Genomic DNA, 20,458 nt, shown 5'->3' with positions numbered 1-20,458 from the left:
TGCTAATCCAAGGCCCGTTACGCCCTATCCGAATTAGGCCCAGTAGCGTCATCTAGGCCGTCCAATATGATTCCAGCCCGTTTTCACTTCTGGCCCATGTATAGCCCATGACGTCTTTCGGCCCATATGAGGCCCTTTGTAACTCTTGGCCCATTAGCGGCCCGTGCTGAAACTGGCCCGTAATGAACAGTGTATTACTTTACACCCATTAACGGCCCGTGGTGAAACTGGCCCGTAATGAACAGTGTATCACTTTATACCCATTAACGGCCCGTTATTCCGTTGGGCCGTTTCCAGCCCAAGTTAACTTTCGGCCTTCTGAGGGCCCATTTATTCTTGGGCTCATTTGCAGCATTCGGTTACTTACGGCCTGTTACTGTCATTTTGTGTTTGTGGGCCAAATTCAGCCTGTCGTTACAGTCGGCCCGTTTGCGGACCGTTAGTCTGTTGGGCCATTTTCATAGCATCACCAAATACGGCCTATTAACGGCCCGTTATGGTCAGCCCATAAAATGTACGATTTCCATTAAAGGCCCATCTACGGCCCATTAAAGGCCCGTACAAGACCCATAAATGAGCCGGTGGCCCATGGATCCTACGAGACGTACAAGGCCCATGGATCCTACGAGACATAGAAGGCCCATGGATCCTACGAGACGTAGAAGGCCCATGGATCCTACGAGACATAGAAGGCCCGTGGATCCTACGAGACGTAGAAGGCTCATGGATCCGACGGCCCGTGAAGGGCCATGGTCGGGCGAATTGCCCCCCGTTTGAACGATATAGCATATTTAAAGAATTATCCTACTCAATACTATCACCTCTAAAAAGCCTACACTATTACAACAAAGAGATCAAGGCATGGAAAGGTAAAATAATCCTACACTATACAATAAAGAAATTACAGCCGATTATACCCACTGGGCATTACGGTTCGGCACAGGTGATAATAAAGCATACACAAACAGCAAATTACATACGCTGGGCAAATATAGCTCATACATCATGGACGCGCATCAACTTAACTCCATTTGAACTATAATCTCTTTAGAAAATAGGATTGGCCGGATTCAGATAGCACAAATTTCAGTCTGCAAAATCTCCAATTCCTTCATGGTTACCTCAGTGTCTTGTTTCATTTTTTTGACTCCTGCATCTAATACCTGCATGTCCAGTCTCAACTTGTTGATTATACGTTGACAATCATGTACACATTGTCTTGCCACCTCTAGTTGATGCTCGAGAACATCGGCACATTCCAATTCCAATCCATAATCATTCGGTAACGGCCATGCAGCACTGCTCGCAGATCTTTGTTTTGATGTCACTTCATCCTGAAATGTTTCTGTAAGTACACATGACTAGGGCAAAAATATAGTTACAACAGTGAAGCGAACAAGACACTATTTTGTACTACATGGCAAAACAGGACTAACAATAATGTTACACGTCACTTTCAAAAAAAATGTTACACGTCATGAAGCATAAGCAGGTGATATTTTAAAAATTATAAAAAAGATAGTCTATGCAGCCTGCATACAGAAATCCCTCTTAGCTCACCAGAGGAGCATGATGTTGGGGCCCAATCGAAAACACAGACAAGTTACAAATTTAGACAGCACGTTGCGTATAAGTAAGCAAGCAGTTGGCCATTCTGTGCCTCAATTAAAATCTTAGGGAGCATAATGAACAGCAGAGGGTTTCATACAAACATACTACAGCAGGAAAAACTATGCAATCATTAGCGTAGTATAAACTAGATTGTGAGCCTCATGCAATAATAGTTGGTTAATAGACTTCAAAGCTTCAGGCACACATCGGCAGAGTAATTAAATGGTAAGGACTTTAATTATGTCAACTACTAGTGATACAAGTACCGAACATCAGGCATGATTATTTGGGCATCTCATTAACTAAGGACAAATAAAGCAATTGAAAAGAGAAAATTAACTATGCCTGAAACAAACAAGGAATTGAACTGTTGAGTTGCATACAGTGACTTACCTTAGCAGGTTGAAGAGGCTCAGCGCAGCTCCTACTTCTCTTGCAAGGCTCCTTCCTAACATCTTGTACATGGAAATCCTCAATCTTATCTTCATTGCACCCCCTCTACAAGGTGACACAAACTAGTTACTCGTCTCCTTGGAAGATAAATATGCATACTTTCCAGTCTGTGAACACAAAAGAATGAGATTATAACAAAACAACACCACATAATGAAACATGCCACATCTCTTGCACTTGCACACAATGAAATGAGCATTTACTATGTCTGCACTATGTAGAAACTAGGCATACCTTCAAACTGGATCTCCAGGTACTCTTGGAGAGCCTACTGTAGTGTACAACCAAACCTTTATGTCACCTATGAGTTAGACAAGGCCCCACTATAGCATCCCTTAGTGTTTAAATCGTTGACAAGCTCTGTTAGAGTGTTATGTCAAGAACAGCAAGTAATCAAAGCAAACAGTCCTAGTATGGCTGGCTGATGCAAACAAGTAATTGAACAGATGTGTGAGCAAATCTTACATATCAAGAAAAGAAGCAAAGAAGGAGGCTTAAAGACCATAACTTGACTGACCAGATTTAAGGGGCATTTAAACATCATGTGCAACGTATGAACTAACATAAACATTGCATATTCCAGATTCTACAATGGAATGCAGATGTATTAGGTTATGCCATGTATGATGATGACTAAATGTACATATAGTAGGCAGGAGTGATTCATCATTGCACGCACAATTGAATTGTAGGTTAAGGGCCAGTTCGATTCCACCTTTTCGGGGCATATTGTCAAAATAAGCCATAGAAGATGTAAAGAAATCATTTTTGAGTTATGGGCTTGGGATTAACTAATTTCTCTTTGGAGGGGGGTGTTTCGGGTAGAACCTCGCTAAAAATTGAAGGGAAGGGGAATAGTGAAATGACTCTGTTGTCTGCCTATATTACACTCAAAATGCAACTGCTGACGCCCGTGTCACACCTGACCCTCAAGTAAAAACAAACACGCAAGCATTCATTGCCCTTCCCGCTTGCATCTCCTCTCCCCTTTCCACTATACGATGAATTGCTATGAGCTGCTTCTGCTGCTGCTATATGATGCATTGCTATGAGCTTCTCCTGCTGCTGCTATATGATGAATTGCTATGAGCTGCTGCTGTTGTATGATGAGTTACTATGAGCTGCTGCTGCTATATGATGAATTGCTATGAGCTGCTGCTGCTATATGATGAGTTGCTACAAGCTGCTCCTGCTGCTGCTATATGATGAGTTGCTACAAGCTGCTCCTGCTGCCGCTATATGATGAATTGCTATGAGCTGCTCCTGCTGCTGCTATATGATGAATTGCTATGAGCTGCTCCTGCTGCTGCTATATGATGAATTGCTATGAGCTGCTGCTGGTATATGATGAATTTCAGACTGCTGCTACTGCTGTATGATGAGTTGCTATGAGCTGCTGCTGCTGCTATATGATGCTTTCAGGTGGTGCTGCTATACGATAATAACCAGCCACTTGGACCATCGAATTTCAATAAATAATTGTTCTTCATTTAAATGTGGGTCATGCGTTCTTCGTTTAAATTAGGCAATGGGATCTCTATGGAAAACATTGACCAAAGTAGATTGTGCCAAGTAGATGGTATCTTTGTATTTGCATTTTGAGCAAATAGTGATGGTCTGTTTTCCTATCATATTAATTACTGCACTGGGTTCAATTTGTGATGTTTGCAAGTCAAATTAATTTCCACATGGGCAGCAAAATGAAAAAAAATATAATGCAATCTAGACTTTCCACTGATCATACCAAAGATAAGCTGAAAACGCAATGAAAAGAACTGGTTGGCTTATTACATGGAGCTTATATTCACAGGTGCTTATTTTCTTAGGATAACTTTTAATAACTGTCCCTAAGAAACTTGGCTAATAGAACTGGCATACAAATAACATGTCACGATGATTGCAATGGAGGAGTGACGTACCATGGCACAATGTATAGGCTCACCGCTGCCTCTCCTTTTTTTGCGATGTTCCATGAAATTGCCACATACATCTTGTACTTTTTCATTTTGTAACCTTATCTGCAAGTTGACACGACTAATTTCAGACATCTCTACATGATACTACATTGCATATCCCTTGCGCATATTTAAATCACCAATTAGCAATTGTGTGCGTACCATAAACTAGCCATGACTCTGTATGCTGGACTAGCATGCACTCTAAGGGGGCCTAATGTAGTGCACTGGAATTCCTACATGCCACCTACGATTTTGTGTAATGTACTGCCCCTGTTCCTAAATATATGTCTTTGTAGAAATTCCAGTATGGACCACATATAGATGTATATAGATGCATTTTCGAGTGTAGATTCACTCATTTTGCTCCGTATGTAGCCTATAGTGGAATCTGTTGAAAGACTTATATTTAGGAACGGAGGTACGAGGTAGTATCATGTATGACATCTACATATCTAATTTAGCAGCCAGTAGTAGAAATCATTGTCTGCACAAAGGGATTACTGGTCGAAAATCCTAGCAAAGCACGCTGGCAGGCATAGAACAATACAAGAGAGAGAGACGCGCTTACAAGATCATAGCAATGCCTCAGTCCAGGATCTTGGTTGGCCAAGCTGTTAGATCCAGAAGAAACATCGTCCTTGTAGTTTTTGTCAGCTGCATAACAGGTAACAGCGACCGGTTAGTATATTTGAAGTACATCGGGCAGGTGATGCTGGACGGGTTTAAAGGTGACAAGTACCTAGGTCGTGGCGGGTGCTTGGCATCTCTCCAGACTGTGAGAATCAGGTTAGAAACGTCGAGGGTGATGACGCTGCGTTCGCTGTCGGGGTCCGGTAAGGAGATCTAGAACCGTCGAGTAGGGTGTTTGTGGAGCGGCTCCGGTAGGGTGGACTACGGTGTGGGCGAAGCGGATCTATGGCCGTGGACGAGGGCGTAGGGGAAGCTGCTCCGGTGGTTGGGTTAAGGATGGTGTTGACGATGCGGATCTACGGCCGTGGACGGGGCGTCAGAAGCTGCTCCGGTGGTTGGGTTAAGGGTGGTGTCGACAATGCGGATCTGCGGCCATGGATGGGGCGTCAGAAGCTGCTCCGGTAGGTTGGATGAGGGTACGAGGAAGCAGATTTGAGGCCGTGGACTTGTGAGTTGGCAAAGCGGCCCCGATAGGGTTGAGAATGATATAAGCAAAGCTACTCCGGTAGGGTTGAGGAAGGTGTCGGCGAAGCGGCTGCGGTAGGGTTGAGGAAGGTGTCGGCGAAGAGGATCAGAGGCCGTCGACGGGGGCGTCGGTGGGGCGGCTCCAGGGGGTGTGGACGAAGCGTCTCTGGTGGGGAGTACGAATGAGCCGCTGCAGATGCGCGGCGGTTGACGAGAGTACCGGCGAAGCAGATCCAGCGTCGTGGACAAGGACGGCACTTTATGGGTTGTGGTACAGTGGTGGATGAGCATTCTACTTGTTTCTAGGGGAGGTGGGAGGGGTAGATGCGGCCGTAGAAGCAGATCCGGCGAGGTGGATGCTGCTGGCAGTGAATGGGCTATGGTACGCCGGTGGATGAGCAGTCTAGAGTTTCGAGAGGGGAGGGGAGAAAGGGCGATGAAGTACGGACGGCGTGATGTAAGATGCTTTGGTGCTGTGGAGTTAGTCGTTTTTGCGGGAGGGGGAGAGGAAATGGGGGTGCCGTGTAGTGGGGGAACCGGAAGTTACCAAAGCAGCCCCGACCTATCATGTAGATGAGGGCGGTATTGTAACTGTTGGTCTCCGTGCACCAAGGACAAAAGGGGGATTTCGCATGCTAAAGACTAAGGTGGCGGAAATTTTAGAAGGAGGCAGGAGATTTTGCCGCCCGCGGGATTGTTCGTATCCAGTTTCAACTAATTTTAGACCGTGCTAGTGGGAAGGTCATGCTAGACTATGTACACGGGGCATGCGTCAGCAGTTAATAACTGGTGTGAAGTCCACCCCAGAAAAAAGACAATAACTCGGGATGATGCGTCGATAACTTGGACGTTCACATGGGCGCGGCCAATCGTACGGGTGTAGTGGCGCATTTACAAAAAAGGGATCAAACGCTCAGCCTATGTATTTCTCGTGTAAATAGATAATTTAGTGCCATTGGTTATTTACTTTAAACATAATGCATTGACGTGTTAGTGTAGAGACGCACAAAAAGAAATGGATATTGTAATCAACTACTTAAAAGTGTTACCTCATATGATTACATAGCCTGCATTTCATAAATTGCGTACCCATTGAATTCATATATGAATATTACATATATTACTTCAAAATAGAAACTTAAATCATCCAAGACTAATGAATTTGAATGCAAGAGTAACAATGGTGCATGTTCATGATAGCTACATTGGTTGTTTGAAGAAACATCACTGTAACTTTGGCATGCACAACTAAAAAGGCTTAATTAAATAGAAAAAAATGTGATATGTGAGTGTCCAATCTTTATAGCGTTGAATCGATATTGTACCTTTGGCCACGATACGAACTAGATATTGACTTATGTTCAAGCGATGCACGTCCATGATCGCTAGATAGTGATACGTGAATGAATTGTGCAATCTCTCTCACACGCATACATATCTCATTTCCCTGTGGGCATCGGAATCACACACGCGCACTTTGTGTATTTCTCTCCCTCTGACAGGGTTAAATTCGTTTTTCTACCCCGTCCTACAAGTCTCTCACACAGAAACACACACGCTCTCTATGTCTAACACGCCCACCCCTTTAATTCCGCCCACCAACAGCCACTAATGTCTCACACACATATGCTATCTACCTATCCCATAATATAGCTAGATATGTGTCACACAAACTTCTTCTCCCTACTAGCAAGATGCCCATGCGTTGCACAGAACATCAAGATGCATTTGTATGAGAAGTTTATCTTTTGGGAGAAAAGGATGAACGAGGGAATGCCTTATTTGCAAATGCGGAGAAGGGTGTGGGCATCTTTTTGCAAAATTGCCATAGTTTCCTTCCTGTCCGTCGGATATAAATTGGATGGCCTATATTGCAGGATGGCAGGAACACCATCATCACCAACTCTGTTTTTTATAAGAGTAGAGATATGTGAGTGTCACTGCCCCCCACAAACACCCACACTTCCCAACACCGAAGGAGTAGGGTGACACCTCGATCTGGATACTAATCTATCGACTGGCTTCTCTCTCAAACATACACACACACACACACTACCCGGCACCGAAGAAGCTAGTAGGGTGGCACATCAATCTTGATAATAATCTATCTACTCCTCTTTCAAACACACACACACACACACACTCGCTAGTTGTGCCTTTGTGCCTACCGTGCACACTCTCGATACGTCTTTCTCCCCCCCCCCAACAGTGACAGCAGAAGGGTGACAACTCGATCTGATCATAATCTGTCAATTGGTTTCTCTCTCAAACATTGTGTCTCGGTGCCTTGCTCGGTAGCCCCCTCGATATGTAGACTTCTCGCGCGTGCACAGCTGTAGTGACGATGACGCTGAACCCAGTGTGCCTTGTTTTTACCGGCCTCATGTGATAGTTTTCACCATGTTTTCTGTTAATTAACAAGGCAACCTTTTCTTTGTTACTACTAGTGAATCTGAAATCATTCGGGGCAGACATAAAATATATCACTTCAACCCAATTATCGCAGCAACTATTTTGAAAGAAATAAGCTAGCAGCCCGTGCGTTGCATGGAACATCAAGATGCATTTGTATGAGTAGTTTATCTTGTGAGAGAAAAGGTTGAACGAGGGAAGGCCTTATTTGCGAACGTGGATAGACGTGTGGGTATATTTTTGCAAAATTGCCATAGTTTCTTTCCTATCCATTAGATATAAATCCGACGGCCTATATTGCAGGATGGCATGCACACCATCATCACCAACTCTGCTTTCTACTCCCTCCGTCCGAAAATACTTGTCATCAAAATGGGTAAAAATAGATGTATCTAAAACTAAAATATGTCTAGATACATTTCCTTTTATCCATTTTGATGACAAGTATTTCCGGACGGAGGGAGTATTTGTCTTTTTAGAGATTTCAACAAGTGACTATGACCGGACCTTACCAACATACTCAAAAAAGTAGTCCATAATTTTGATGTTACCCTCTTTTCTTGGCGGTGCAGTGCCATCTGGATACCTCATAAATAAATAAAGTACTACATGATACTAATATATGATACATGGCACAGGAGTACTAAGTATTATTAATACAGTTTTGCTAGAACTCATCTAGATGAGATATAATTCGGTCTCATTCATCTTTTATAGCCATTGGATGTGATGATATATAAGATGCGTGTGTGCTGACGTGGGTTGTATTTGTTCTTGTGCAACGAACTGACCACTTCATGTCATGTTTGATAGTCTCAAGTCATTAAAAGCATACATGCCCCACATCTCTTCTTCGTTGATTCCTCTATTTATGTCAAAAAAATAAGAAACAACGTCAGAGTTAATGCACCACGCCTATGTGTTTACTATTTGGTTTTCGTAAGATGACTTAATACTCACCTAGACGGAGGGAGTATTCGATTTGACAGCGGGCGGCGCAGTTCCCGATACGGCTTTAATGCAGACGAGGGAGGGAGTAGCGGTTCCCGATATGTTGAACGGCCAATGCATCCTTCTTCAATTAATGCATGAGGGAAGTAATGGGAGGAGATCCGGGAAAAGAGGCTGCATGATGTGAATGCAACGTAGTTTGCCCTCATTGCCCTCATATAAAGGCGCCCCTCCATTCCAATGCATCTACCACATCGTACGTACCTAAGCATTTGCCTAAGCACCTACACTAAGCGCAAAAGAGCTCACTCCAGACCCATGGCTGCGATGCTCGTGAGCGGCCAGCGGCTGCGCCAGATGGTCCACGATGCCGACCTGCGGCATGGCACCGAGGATCATCTCCAGACGGTGTTGGAGACCGGCTGGTGGATGGCCGCCATCGACGCCAACTACGACTCTCAGTTGGACCAGATGATTGTTGCCACCAGCAACAAGCTCACTGTCCTCATGAAGCGTGCGGACGACATCGCCGTACTCCTCCAACCCGCATGCCCGGGCTCCTCATTGCCTGCCACCCTAATCGGCCTCCATGGCCAGAACCTCTTTCAAGCACTGGTGGCCCTGCGACTGCCCGCCGACGCCACGAAGAATGTCCACCTGGAGGTCGCGCTCGCTGCGAGGCGCCTCGCCCTGCAAGAATTCGTCGACCTACACATCCACATGTACGAGGAAATCGTGTACATAGGTATCTACAAGGCCAGTAAGGACGCTACGACGTTGGCCTTCCTCAACCGGCTGGAAGCCTTGGATGCCTTTGCTGAGAAGCACCTCGACCTCACCACAAAAGCCGCCGCTCCTTAGCCGCCGGTCGGTGGCCCGGCGCACTAAGTTGAGGAGGAGGAGGTCGTACGTTCGTGGATCCATCTTTCTTCTTGCCTTCTATAACCACCACTGTGATCGTATCATCGTGTCCTTAATTCTTATTGTGCTGTTGCATTCTCGTTCCAGTCAATACCGACACGTGCGATCCCTTTGCTTAATTATATGCATCACTATAACTAGTACTCCATCCGTCAATTTATATGTTGTTCTTACCTTTTCCATCAACTCTGTGCAACACGCGGGCATCTTGCTAGAAACACTAGAATATGTCTATATAATCCGTATGTGATAGTCCATTTGAAATCTCAAAAAAGACAAATATTTAGGTACGGAAGGAGTAATATATTAGGAGTATATCAAAACAATAGTGATTTATTTCAAGTTTGTGAACAAATACTACTATTCTACTACTTTTGATCCGTCACAACGCATGAGCACATTGCTGGTAAAAGGAAAAGGCCTGCCACGTTCGCGTCGCACCCCCACATGCCCGGGAATCGGGAGTACAACACGGCCCGTCCGGCACGACACATGGCTTAGGGATGGCGTGTTGCCTAGCATTTTCACTTTCATGTGGGACCGCCGTTGAGCAAACCGACACCCCGCCCGCCGCCGGGTTGGAAAAAAGAAACGAGGGGAAGATCTAGCTGTAGCACGGAAGCCAAGAAATTTGGTGTCAGACGGGGCTCGTTGATAGAGTAGGAGCATTCCGTACTAGTACTACTCCTACTAGTACCAAGTTTGTACTCCTAATACTATATTACTAGTACTACCACTATACAACTAGTAGGTACGTGCACGGCACAACATCGTAGGAACAAAAAACGGGAAGATCTTGTTTTGGGTGATTTATCTTTTTTTTTCAATCAACGTAGTATGAATAATATGATGTGGGGGGCACCCATGAAGCTTATGTGGCTTGGTTGCATGGCTACGGAAGGTTAGAGAAAAATAAATAGATAATGTGTTTAGAGTGCACTCCACTAAATAGATATATATACTTTGGATCCATTGCAACGGACCGGCACATCTATATCAGTACCCCCTATATAGTGTGTGAAAAACTTTGAAAGTTGGTCATTGGATGAAGCCAATCCGACGGTACAAAGATGGAAAATCTGAGCACTACTGGCCGTTGGATATCATCCACCAGATTCTGCCACATGTATAATCTAGAAGACTCCATGGTTGAAGGGCCTCTTTGATTCATAGGATTGCAGAAACACAGGAATAGGAAAAAAGTAGGATTGGAATGGCATGTTCATTGGATCCCTATAGGATTTGAGTTTGTTTGATTGTGTCACATGAAAAACAAAGGATTTCTTTCAAGAGGTTGGAGTGCATGTTAGAATTCCCGTGAAACGTAGTACAAATGAATCCTTAGGAAAATATTCTACATGATTCAATCCTATGAATCAAACGACCAACGTAGGAAAAATTCCTAAGGATTCTAATCCTTCAAAGATCCTATGAAAATCCTTTGAATCAAAAAGACCCTAACTTTGCCACAACTAAGCTTAGGCAAAGTTATTAGTTCTTCAAAACGAGAGAAACAAGTTGGCAAGCCTAAGGGAATCTTGCCACATTTTTTGTGTGTATGTCATGTGGGGCCTTAGTGTGGCTTGCCTAACGTGTGGCTTGAATCAAACACTCGCCTAAGTTAATCAAACTTGCCTAACCTTACATTCCACCAGATTTTGCCACATGTTAGAATCTAGAAAGCTCCACATGTAGAAGCATAATGCACAAACCACCAGAATCTCATGCGTGCAATGCACATGTACCTTACTAGTACTAGTTGGTAGTAGTAAGAAACAAATTCCAGTTTTGGCACGAGCTCGTACTGCGGGAGCACCACAAGGCCTGCCGCATGAGTTACATTTCCCTCTCGGGCCCATGGGATCGAACTTCAGTGGCTTAGTGGTAGAAACAAGAAACGTGATGGTCGCTGTGGTTCAACTTCCATGGACAAGCTGTCATGTCTGCTGACACATGTATATCAAAACTAGAGTGTTTATATTTCAAGCACGTGAACAAGTATTATTCTACTACTTTGGATCCATTGCAACACACGGGCCAGCACATTGGTAGTAGTAGTGTCCATCTCTATCTCTAGAGGCCTTCCCTCGTTCATCCTTTTCTCTCACAAGATAAACTACTCATACAAATGCATCTTGATGTTACGTGGAACGCACGAGGATGTTTCCTTGGGGGTCTCTCCAGCGCGGCGTGGCCGTAGTTGCAAGTTGACGCCCCTTGAGATGCCGACGTTGAGGGGCACTCGGATTTCCTCCGATGAGCAGGTAAGATGAGTTTGATCACGTAGTAAATGCATTCTAAAGACTACTTCCATGTCCATTTCCTAATTCTCCCCCTGCCCACTGTTTCACAGGTTAGGCTCGGTGCGAGTGGAGATTGGCTTGCATATGTACGGGAGGGTAGCAACATCAATTTGCACAAAATTTACAACGGTGAAACCGTTCCCGTAGAACCTTTGTCCAACATTGGGATCAGCCATGCAACAGGCCAACACATGAATTGGTACGATGGAACCACGGTGATATTGAATAAGATAGCACGAACCTTGCACATGGTGGTCAAAGGCGGACCATGCTGTCTGCGGCCGATTTGTTGCCCTACGAGAGTAGGAAGACGATGTGCTCCTTTCTAACCGCATCTTCGCGGTGACAAACCAGGGGACTTATTTTGTATGGGACACATCCTATGATATACTCCCTCTCTCCCAGTTTATTTGTTTTGAATCTTTTCGTTTTATAAGTTTCAAATTCAAATTTAGAGCTCCCCATCACATGTTGAGATTACAATGTCCATTAAATTGTTGCGTGCATGTATAGTGAAGAAACAAATCTCGAGTTTGGCACGAGTTCGTGCTGCGGGAGCACCACAAGCCCTGGCGGAGGAGTTACATTTCCCTCTCAGGGCCGTCGAGACTGAGCTTCGGCGCCTTACTACACCTACCTTTGAGTCAATAACATGTGGACACGATAGGTGACTGGTCCACATGTAATGCTCCCATAGGCAAAGGGGCAGTGGGCCAAGAGGAGTGAGCCGCAGGTCGGGGGACGTGTGGTTTCATGGGTTCGAGCGACGTCGTGGGAATCGCGGGTGGCTATGGTAGAAACTTGATGCTCGCCGCATTTTAGGTGGCCCACATGTCATGCACACAAAGGCAGAGGGGCGGTGCGATCGAGAGGGGTGAGGCAGACGTCGGGGGCGTGGTGCTGTGGGTTGGAGAGGCGTCGTGGGAATCGCGAGATGAAACGTGATGGTCACCGTAGTTGAACTTCCATGGACAAGTTGTCATGTCTACAGACACATGCACTGCATACCGATCACTAGAAGGAGTAGCAGAGAAAGCTATATATGCGGATAAATAGTTCCTTATAGTCAAGCGGACCCACGCTACTACTCTGTTCCAAAGACACGCACACCATCGAAATAGTCCATCTATATCAATATACACCGAGAGGGAATAATTTTTTTTACAAGAGAGGAAATAGTTCATCCATCTGTAATGCCCTCCTGTTAGTGCAGCCTTTTCTTCTTCTTCTTCTTCTTCTTCTTCTTCTTCTTCTTGTTCTCATTCTCTGTGGGAGACGGCTTCGCAACAAGCTCTTTGGACCTTGCAGCTATCTCGAAACTCACACGGGCATCGAGGGCATCATATTTTATCCGCTCGTACGTCAAGGGATAATTCTCCCATCCAGACGACCTTAATGCCACCGTCTCGTCACCCTTATGAAGATTTGTACCGAGCACAAAATTTGCTACGTCGAATAGGGATGGTGTCTGTTTATCACAAACTTCTATAGGAATTTTGATTTTGGTTTGTAGGTCAGCGATGCTATTCAAATCAAGGTTGTATGGCTCTAGCTTCTGTTTGTCCCCTTCGATGGCTGCCCCACAGAAGTATACGTCCTCCCGAGACAAGAAATCGTGAAGCTCACCTGGTATGGAGGGCGAGTGTATGATGTGGTACACCAAAACATCATCTTCGAAGCACAGCTGAAGGACGACGGCACGCTGGATCTTCCCAGGGGCACGCTCCGTGTACTCTGCGTCGAGACCGATGACCCTCGTCTCTACCTTTTCGAGGGAGTTGGATACATTGTTGATCCACTACCGAACAACCCTTGGGTGGACAGTGACGGTGGCAACTATGCGCATCGAGCCTTCGACGAGGACATGTTGGATGCTAAAAACCTGCATCTCGATCTCTATCGCCATTTGGAACCGCTGGAACGGAGGGCTATGGTTTGGAGAATTAGGATTAGATGGCTAGTCTAACTGAAGTAGTAGATGATTATTTAAAGAGGTTAAAACAATGTGAACGCAGTGGGGTTTGGATGCAAATGAAGACGAAGGGGAGGTGAAGAAGCCGAGGAGAATCGGTTCCCGATGGAGAAGTAAATGGGAGAAGTGGCATGCAGGCAGTTGATTAGACGGCTAGGTAGACTAAACGAAAGGCTACGCGGGTAGACTGATGAGTCGTACCTGTTTGTGTACGCGCCCATCCTTCCTGATAGGTGGGACCTATGCAAGCAGATAAAAGAATGTGTCATAGTTTTTTTAAGCGCGTGAGTGGGAGACACAACATTCTCTGGTTAAGGAATACTCCCTCCGTTTAGGTGAGTATAAGTCACCTTATGAAAATCAGGTTTTCCCAGAACCTTTAGGCGTGGAGCATTAACTTCCTGCACGATCCCCTCTCAGCCTCGTTAGCCAGCGTTTTCTTCCTCTGTTGCTGCGTTCTACCTTTCCATTTTTCCTCTTCTCAAGTGTGGAACGATCTTCATGCCGTCCTTGATGCACCACAATGACCACTTCATGCATCGCGGCAGAGCGTTGATTGGGCATGCACGAGAATTTGGTTCTGCTCGCAATATGGATGATACCTGAACGATGAAGTGAACAGGCATGCTAGCACGGGAGACCTATTTACGCTATACAATACTAGAGTACTCATGTACCTACTGGTAGTAGTAGTAGTAGTACAACTATGGTACACTTGATGGTCAAAATACTATTCATCTGGTCCTCACAGTGAAGTGACAACACCCTGCGCCTGACACTAGTCCAGGCGGCGTGTTCGGGTTACCAAAGTCAGCCTCACCCTGTGCACAGTGTAGTCTGTCACCGCCGTTGTACAGCACATTGGCGCCTTGCCTCGTCTCCCTCTCCGCTCCCATAGCACCACTCCATCTCCATCTCCTTCTCCGTCTCCATCTCACTGTGCCCCCGTGTACCGTCGCCTCACTCGCCTCCCCCAGTACCACTATTCCCTTGCTAGCCGCTCCAGCACCGACATCCTTCTCCCTCGTAAATCAAGCCCCCTTCCAAACTCCACCATGGCCGAACGCGAACCGCGCAGCATATATATGAGCTGCGATTGGAGCAATCTCCCCAGTGACATCCTCGACCTCTGTTGTTCGTGTATGGATATGTTGAGCGCCCTGCGGCTGGCTGCATGCTCGAGGGACATGCCGACGGCCATCGTCGAAGCGAGGCCTAAGCTTTTCAAGACACCCTGCTTGCTGCTATCTGGTCTTGCGAGATTGGCTCACCATGATACGGAGGCAGCATGATGCCCCTTGACTTCAATCTGATCTCCATTAGCCGAAACTTCTTTGCAGGTATGTAGTGGGTCGCCGTACATCATTTCCCTCGACATCGATCCGATCACCATCGCCCGAAACTTCCTGGCAGGTATGTACTGGGTCGGCATGAACTTCCACTGGATGGCTGCATTCAGAGAAGACGGTAAAAAAGTTGGTGCTCATGAACTTCCAGACCTCCCATGAGATTATTCTTCCTCCGTTGGATTATATAGAGTATTACCATCGTGGTCCAAGTCATCTAGATTACTATGTCAGTTGGACGGACCTTGTTTTGCAGAAGATTGTAATCTGCCAAGTGCCCACACGACATGCGAATTACGCAGCCTTCAAGCAAATTGCCTTGTTCGACCGCAGACTCGCCTATCTTTACGCCGGTGCCTTCTTTAGCTAGAGACAACTCAGCTCGTAGTGGATCATCGTCAAAGCTGATACACACTTCTGTGATGCTATTGAACACAATGGCATCATCTCCGCGATCGATAATGCAGATGGCACCACGTATTGCTGGGACGGGGCGTGTAAGTTGTTTCCTCTCATGTTAATGATGACGCCATGACACTGTTTGAACTTTTTGTGATGATTGGCATATCTTTGTTTGAGCAAAATTTGAGTAGAACTATGGCAATGTATTAGAGACGCCGTAAATCAGCTATATTTGGAATGAGTTAATTCATGCGATTGTGACCATGTCATTACACCCAATTTGTACCCTGAATAATCAAACGGTTAGGAATATATGGATATTATCCTTATTTTACAGTAATCTATATACTACTACTAAATATGAGTGTGTATCAATGGCCATGTTAGTTTCCTCATTTTCATGATGTAGAAACATGCACCGCACTGTTGGTTTCATCTAACCATACATTAGGGAAGTAAATGTGCATATGGAGAACTCTATATTTGGAAGTAGTGAAATCCTGCAATGCTTACCATGTGTACATACCTATATTCGCCCTTCAGCAATCAATGGCTAGAATAATATCCTCACAAAAAATTTGCCCACAAAACACGAGTATATAACAATGCATTGTATGTTAGTTACCTTGAAGAATTTGTTTGTGAGGACAGAACATGATTACATAACATGCATGACATGGTAGTTTCCTGTGAAGAATCGATTGCGAGATAACATGAGTACAACCATGCATGGCACTTCTATATTTTCGAACCCAGTATACATTTCCCTGTATTTTCCTCCCAGTTCCAACAGGGACATATCAATGATGTTTCTTGCATTATCCTACTCATACTCTGAAAAATGCTGATATTACATTAACAATGCCTATCCTTTTTGAAATGATGCAGTGTCCCTACAGTTACTGCCCTTTATAATCACACCACCTTTGCCAAAAACAGGGAAGCACAACTGGTTCCTCGCTCGATCAGACGACGGCAAAAGACTGATGATCATTCGGACAAATGAGCCGGATAAGTTATATTGCAAAAACCCCACTGTATACAAGCACTGTGTAATACGTGAGTATCCGGACAGTGGCTGTTACGTCTATGAGCAAGATACCAGCTTGTTGGGGCCTTTAGGATTTTTTAGTTGGAGGCGGGTAAACAGCCTTGGTTCACACTCCCTGTTTCTCGGACTCAATTATCTGATTAACTAGGAGATCACCGTTGGCAAGGACCTTGATGGCAGAGAGGATGTGTTTGCTATGGAAAACTGTGTCTACACGGCGAGCCCTATGAGTTCGGGAGCAAACTCCCCTGATTGTCAACGATACAGCCTGCAGCCAAAAGAAGGTGAGAATGACAAGGGCATCCGGATTAACTTTGACCCTTGGATGTCTCAATTACGACAGGAAGTGATGTGGTTCGAGCCTTCAGGTTGATAGGTAATTGGGCTGTTGCATCGAAAGGGTGGAGTACTGGTGTCTCCGAATCACTGGTCGCTGAAGCGGGGCTGCAAATTATGATGGTGTTGGATCATCTCTTCGAATGACTTTGTTGTCTTTGCTGCTGGTTCTGGATGGGTAGTTCTTTCTTTTGTTATGCATATTCCTTGTCATTTGGTCATCCTCGTCTATGTCACTCTTACTATGTAATAGTTGCTTCTGTTTAGAATGTCATTCTCGTCTGGATCATGAGAGTCTGAGCGCTACAGATGGGTGCATTTTGGTGGTGTAGCAAGACTTCTTATGAACTATCATGTCTTGCTGTTTATGTCAGTAGTAGTCACTAGTCAGTGTTTGAATGTTGTATATATCGTTGTTTCGAACTATTTATTGTCTCGAACTACTGGTGGGCTAAATGAGGGCATCACCATTCTCCAGTGTTCAGAGTATATCTCCTTTTTTCAAGTTATATAATTTGAGCTCAGTGTCTATTCGATGATGTACACTTGTTTGGGCCAGTGATGTGTCGTTGAATATGGGCCGAGTAGTAACGCAATGCCAAACATGTCAATTATGACTCTCAGGCAGGGCTCTCAAAAGATCCTGAAAAAAAAGCCGGGCTCTCCAAAAAAGAATGAATAAGGACTCTTAGACCGACATGTGGGCGCCACCGGTGTTTTCGTGCGCTTGCACGCCGAGAGCATATTGGCGCGTGCTCGAAATTCATGCTACCTTTTCATCCGCAGTCTCCCGCCCCTCCCCCACCTCTGGAATCTCGATTCCTACTCCAGTTCCCCCAAATCCCCCTCCTGTACTCCCTGTACTCAAGCACACTATCATGTCGCCGGTCAATGCGGATCTCTGAGCTGGAGATCCTGAGGTCCGTCCTGCCTTCGGTCGCTGCGTGCTGTCGCTCAACAGTGGCATGGCGGCACTTGACGACCAGTTTGCCGGCAAAGTGCTGATGGTAACCATCAACGGCGACCGGTCTCTCGTCTTGCCGGATGACCTTGTCAAAGCTCTTGGCATTGCGCACGGCATCCAAATAAGTGACTTGCTCGTCGAAGTCTGTCCGCCACTGGCTGATTTCTTCGTCAGGTTCCGGACAACTTTCGACTGCAGTCGTGTGTTCGAATCTTCCCGGCGTTTGTTCTGCGATGGCGCGCTGGTGAGCTTTGATCGGTGGCACCCAGGATGGGGCTCGGTGCCCTCTGAGCTTGAGTTTTTAACAAAGCTTACCTTCCATGGCATGCCTCGACGTGCTTGGAACAGCGAGTCCATGAACGAGCTTATCAACGACCTTGGAGGTGAGCTCGTAAGTATGTTTGTTCCTCCAGACAGCTCAGCTCTGACGGTTATGGCATGGATGAAGAAGCCGTCCACCATACCGAAGGTGATTGGTGTTGAGATACCGGTGCAGGAACCGGGGTTGTACTATTCGTTGCCACCAAGGCCGCCACGGACCACGTTAGGGATGTACCTGTATCGAGTGTTCGTGCATGTCGAAGAAGTGGTCAATCCGTCAATCGAAGTCCTGCCACCGCCGCTGGTGCCAGGGTCCGTCGACGACGTCCATTACAGGAGTCAACGTCAGACTTTCCCTGTGTTGCTCGGAATGATGGATGGCACAGGGCCTACTCCATCGCGCGGCGGAGGCCACTGCTTCTTTGGGAGAAGAGGCAGGGCTGGCTGCCTGGATGTGCTCTAATTTGAGGTAACAACCGAATCTTGTCAGATACTAGTTAAACCGAGCTATGGGTGTGAAGCACTGATATGCCAGTACATTTGATTGTGACCTGTTCTAATTTTGTACCTGAACTTTTTTTAGAAAGGGCTATACGTCAACTTAATGTGCTAGGAGAACTTATTGTGTTGTCTGTCTGTTTTCTTTGCACAACATTCAAGATATTTCCTCGTCATTGATAAAGACGATGAACCATTATGTACGACTTCGTTGGTTTCAACATAGCCCTTCCCGTAGCGATCCACTGCTTCCATCCTGATTGTGCCGCCTACGTGAAATTTTTGTATGCAAGTTCAGTGTGCTATGATGTTCTATATGATTGTGTCAACTATATAAGTTTTTACTGAGCATCAGCAATGCATATGGCTAAAAGATGTATTTACGAGCATCGGCCGATGGGTCTCTCTCTATCTCTCTCTCTCTCTCCCACACACACACACATGCGCGCGTGCGCGCACATGCACAAGTGGGACCCGTTGAATTATTTATTTGCTCGTGACAGCTTTTAATTAGGTTCCACTGTAATCTAACTTTTTTCTTAAGTTATTAATTGAGCTCAGTGACTTCAAAAAGTTGTACAGAAGCCTTGTTTGGGCCTTTCCGGCGTCGCTGAATGTGGGCTGAGTAACCATGTTAGGTTGTACTGTACTACACAGGCCTTTTTCGCTATTTTTTCTTAAATAATACATTTTTATTAATTTTCTTAAATATTATGCTGGGTAAAAAAATTTCAAAAATAATACACCGTCTGCCCGCTGCAGGCCGACTAGGCCTAGTCGGCCCACAGCAGGCCGATTGGATTCCAGTCGGCCTACAGCTGGCCGACTGGAGCTAATTGGCTTGCTGTGGGCTAATTGTTTTTGCAAAAGTGTTAATCATGTATTTAAAAAATATGTGTATTGTGACCTCCTCCGCACGCTGTGGGCCCACTGTTGACTAAAAAATATGTTTTAAAAAGTGTTAATCATGTATTTAAAAATTGTTAAATATGTGTATAAAAAATGTTCCTTATCTATACAATTTTTTTAATGTGTGTATAAAAATAGCTTTTTTCAACATCAGCAATGCAACTGGGCCGACAGTTGTACACAATATCCGGGTCAACTTGTTATTCTCCGCCCCGCTGGGCTGCAAACTTTCCTAGGAGGTATGCATTAGGCTTAACAAGAAAATGGACTTAAAGAAATAATAAATGGGATGTAATTATAATAACTGGACAGTTACTATGCACCAAACACGTAATTAGTTTGAAAAATATATTATTTTTGGAATTTGAAAATTTTAATTTCATTACTTGTTATGCGCGCAATATTTCCTTGGATTTTAACATAATACAACTTTATTTTGAAATTATATTTAACCTGACTAGAAATTTCGGATACAAATATTTTGGATCCCATCAAAATGTGGGAATTTTTTTTGAATTCTGTTTTGAGCGGTTGTTTGAAATTATTAATCGTTGTCCTAGCTAGAAGTTCGGCTGTAGTTTTAACAAACTGTAAATGGGCTGTAGTAAATTCCATTAGAATTAAAAATGGGATGTACATTCTTACAAATCGCAAATGGTTTATATGTTCTCTGCCAAATCTGAGTCGTGGGCCTACTAAGTTAACGCGTACCAAGGGCTTTGTCAACTTAGTCAATATAAACGATTCTAGCTGAAGTGATCGTACGATGTCCATCCAACGGCCGTAGTGCTTCTTCAACCTCTGGTCTTCTTGCTCCAGCCGCCCAAAGCAGCGCCGGTCGTGTCGCGTGCTCCTGCCTCCCATGGCCAGCTGTGATGCTACGGAGGCCTCACCA

Source organism: Triticum urartu, chromosome 3 (genome assembly GCF_003073215.2).
Source record: "Triticum urartu cultivar G1812 chromosome 3, Tu2.1, whole genome shotgun sequence".
NCBI classification, from domain to species: Eukaryota; Viridiplantae; Streptophyta; class Magnoliopsida; order Poales; family Poaceae; genus Triticum; species Triticum urartu.
The sequence above is the reverse complement of the archived record's forward strand: the minus strand, read 5'-3'. Positions refer to the sequence as shown.